This window comes from Trachymyrmex cornetzi, unplaced genomic scaffold, assembly GCF_001594075.2.
Source record: "Trachymyrmex cornetzi isolate Tcor2-1 unplaced genomic scaffold, Tcor1.1 scaffold424, whole genome shotgun sequence".
NCBI lineage: Eukaryota > Metazoa > Arthropoda > Insecta > Hymenoptera > Formicidae > Trachymyrmex > Trachymyrmex cornetzi.
In genome coordinates this window covers 93,666-97,903 of record NW_017299005.1, presented here as the reverse complement: position 1 = coordinate 97,903, position 4,238 = coordinate 93,666, and the positions used below count along the sequence as shown (strand labels likewise).

Sequence of the window (4,238 nt, the reverse complement as noted above, 5' to 3'; positions counted from 1 at the left end):
GCACTGATCTAGTATAGTGCAAACGACCGAATTCGCTATAATAGATGACTCTATTTCATGTTTTTTAATGTGCAATAAGCTGTGTAGAAATGGATTTTATATTAGTGGATTTTATATTATAGGTCTATATTGGGGTAAACGCTCCGTTTGAGACCTGTCTTAGGTGGAGTAAAGGTCAGGGTATAGGTCAGGTCGTTGTGTAAACTAGGCCAATATTGACCTTTTTCTCTGAACGATAGTAATTTTTGATTTCTTATTTTCTTTATTTAGCACGTTGTATTGTACTGCTTCAGGACAAAATGATGAAAGACCATAAGTTTCGAAGCCTTTTCGCATGATAGTAGAAACATTAAGTGTGAAGGATTTTAATATACAATCCCTTCTTAATAACGAACTTGAGATTTATTGCTCGAGATACACACAAAAATGAACTGAACTGCTTCTCTCACTTACAGTGCTACCAACGACTTAAAAATTAAAAATGTTGCTAAAGCCGTTAACATGCGGCTAAAGTGGCCGCATCGCAGCCAAGTAACTAGCTCGCTAAATTGTGCGTGAAAATCGTATATTCGGGCCGCCTTGAAGTATAAACTTCAACAAGTAACATAAATGCCGATATTCGAATTACATTGATTGATCGACGTATCAAGTTTAAGTCAGACAATACGTGAATGGGCTTACAATAAAAATTAGGGTTAATCAATAGGCAATACACATATTTTAGACAATGAACGCTGAACAATTCCTCCGGTTGTTTTTAAGGATACAACGCGTATCAATCCATCTGAGCTAGGGTGAACTTCACAAATTCGACCAACTCTCCACTTGGGATGATCCCGATTGATCACGGCTCGATTAGACACCACCAATCACAGCGACCGGTGCTTAGGAGCTTTGTAGTCTTAAACGCTGTGAATGGCTCGTGTCCAATTGAGCCGTGTCCAACTGGGTGCCACCTTCTCCATTTCAACGGAGTCATATTATCGCGGATTAATACTAATTTGCCTAACTGTATCTCATGGTTGTGCATTGTGGTTTTCCACTTAGTCTTTTGTTGCATCTGAGTAACATACTCCTTTGACCAATGCCTTCAGAAAGATTGTTGTAACTGGTATATTTCAATATAACGTCCCCGATAGACTAATAATACGCTGGATCCAATCCGTAATTTTCGATATACGTGTATCGCCAAAATTTTTGAAAACATCTACCAATAAAAGTACATCCGTCTTAAGATACAAATCGCTGTAATTATCGAGAGTTTTGATACAAAAGCATCACCAAACATTCGTCGCGTGATATTCGTCGGAAACGATCTCGCCGGTTAACGAATTATAAAATGATTCGCACGGTGGTAAACTAGTTTCATTTAGTTTATTAACGTTATCGATGTACTCGTATGGAAATACTCTTTTACGTGTAAGTAGATCGAAATCCTCAGTGTTAAAAGAGAAATTCCGATTGTGTGATTTTCAATTCACTTTTATCGAGATACAATACCAATTTCTTGAGACTAATACTGAGAAATTTGAACGAATCCACAAATCGTAATTTCACACTGTCCGTTCCCCACGTAACTTTCGATGTATCTTTGACATATTTCGTAAGGGTGCTTTTTTATGCTGACGCTCGACGCTCATTTTCAGCGTCAAAACACATCACGTAGTCAAAATTGACGAATACCAAGCATCAATTTTGATCACATGACCTGTTTTGACGCTGAAAATAAGCGTCGAGCGTCAGCATGAAAAAGCACCCTAAAAGATAAATATTTTTCCTTCATTAACGGTAACAAATACTACCTTCAAAACTATTAGCAATATCTTTTATGATAAAATGTGCGTCATAACCTGACAAGTTATGAAAAAATACAAGAATAACATATGAATCTTGATAACTTAAATTACAATGTGAATGCGTGGGAACTCTGTAACATCCAGTTAAGTGGCAATGATCACATACACGCAAATCCCCCACCTTGAACGGTCTTTCACAGATATGACAATAAGTTGCATTGTCGAAATTTTTCCTACTCGTCTGATGTAAACTCCGTTATAGACACATTCTGAGTGAATATCGTCTTTACGCGATGTGTTAAATCGTACAATTTCTTGATAAACCATGATATGCAGTCTTCACTACGATAAGATCTGTATATCGACATAGTTTCGTCGTATACACAACGTATGTAATATCCTATGCTAAAAACCTTATGATAGGCGAAATTCGAAATATTTTCATCGTTAGTCTTCCTTTTCTCCAGCATACATTCCAAATCGGCGTAAACCACAAAAGGAAGTTGCTCCTTCTTATTATGATTATAAAACGACAACCATTTATCGTTCTCGTTCGGAAGAATAATTGCGCAATCGTTCGTTGTAGCGCAGTCAACAATGTGAAACGACAATTTCTCGTTCGAATGAAAATAATGTAAACATCTTTAAAGTAACAATTCATGCACATTACACACAATTTTTTTCATCGCTCTACATAAAAAAAAATTAGTCATTCGTATCTATGTCACACAAATACTTTTTCTTTGTATTCTTGCTTAATTGGGAATTTATCAATCGTAATGGATTTTTAATCCATACGAAATGATCAATATTCTGCTTTCGTTCCGTATTACGTTATTCCGCTGCACCGGTAGACACCTTAAGATCTGGTTATGATACTTGAATTTTGCTTCCTTTTCTATTATTTACATTAGTTATACTTTCATTTTTTAATTGTCTTGCTAATTCTTGAATACGTTATTTTATGTCAATTGCAATTATTTGCAATTCTTCTTTCAACAGCGGCGGTATGTCTGCGTGTAATGTCTGCTAGAGTAAGTGAAAAAATTTGACCGTTTTCAAATACTCATGGCTGCGCGCCGATTTCTCTGTCGCGCTTGCGTGGTGCTGCTTAGACTAGCATGGCGCTGCTTAAGAGGATGCTAAACCGATTATCGAGCTTGATCGAGGTTGAAAGTACAGACTTTTATAATAATAAATTCGACAATAGTGCTGACATCTTTGATTAATTTCTTACATTATATTATATAATATCGTTCTGTTTTACTCAAACGCATACATCTGTCCTTATCTAACATATGCCAGCACCATCTATCGCAAGACCGCGCAACTACTACTACACGGAATTTCGGTTGACAGTCCCAGTCTTCGCAAAGCACTTGTATACACGTATTTTCCATTCGGTGACGATACTTTTTTTCTAGACTTTCAATCTTAGTTCTACAAACTCGGTATCGTTGGTTCCAATAATGTGACCTCAGCTGCACGCTTATTTTCAAGATATGGACTCTAAAACTCTTATATCAAGCAAATATATATCTGAGGTGACAGCTGTACGAGCCAAAAGTAAGTGAATTTTTTAACTTTTTTTCGATTTTTTCGAAATCCAGTACAGCTGAGGTCCTGTTTGTACATACTTTAATTTATGTAATAATACTTTGCAATCCGTAAATCCAATTCGGAAATTTTTCACCGAATGGAAATGTGGGTAAAACAGGAGGCTTTAGCATCGCCTTAAAGGTGCCATTACTGCAAGCATCGAGCGTTGAGCATTTGCGCAGAAGATTATTGTGTAGTAAGTTTGAATCTCTAGATTCCTGCGCAATAATCTTCTTGACGCAAAATGGTAAATTATGAGACTTTATGTTAACTATGGATGCTATACATAAAAAATGGGGCGTTTGCGCCCTGGATGTGCTCTTGGCCACTGTCAATCGGTAGAGTCTCCTCATCACGACAAGATGACACATCGAGAGGGAAAAATATATACGAGTACAATTTATAAAAATATATACACGTATTTACACAACTATGTACACCTTTTAAGAAATATCGATTTATATACAGCTATTTTCATATTTAAATATTCATAGACATGTAATCGTATAGGGTAAATCGGGGGAATACGCCAGTTGGGGAAATATGCCACTCGTTTTGTTTAACAATGATACCGATTAGCAGCGCTTGCGTTAATGACACAGAATTATGTACAAATGTGTGCTTAACGTGTTGCATAAGTATCAAGAATTTCCTTGCAACAGTATTGTTTTTATAAGGTAAATATGACGGCATGGTATACGAAAATGTGCTTCTTCTAACTTTTATACTGCTTTTATGTAAATTATTATTTAAACATTACACAATATTTAGCCCGATTAGCTTGTTAATCTATTAGAGTAGGTTAAAATGAAAATATTCAGTACATCGTTGATTCATTTTCTT

The 4,238-nt window shown here is 36.1% G+C and overlaps 1 long non-coding RNA gene across 1 annotated transcript in view; it reads right to left on the bottom strand.

The window, feature by feature from the left end:
* Positions 1–216: 216 nt before the first annotated feature.
* LOC108764457 (uncharacterized) overlaps positions 217–4,238 on the bottom strand; it is a 15,208-nt gene continuing 11,186 nt past the window's right edge. Inside the window, exon 3 of the long non-coding RNA XR_001940281.1 lies at positions 217–226. This is a non-coding gene — a long non-coding RNA (uncharacterized LOC108764457). The remainder of the gene's footprint in view (positions 227–4,238) is intronic.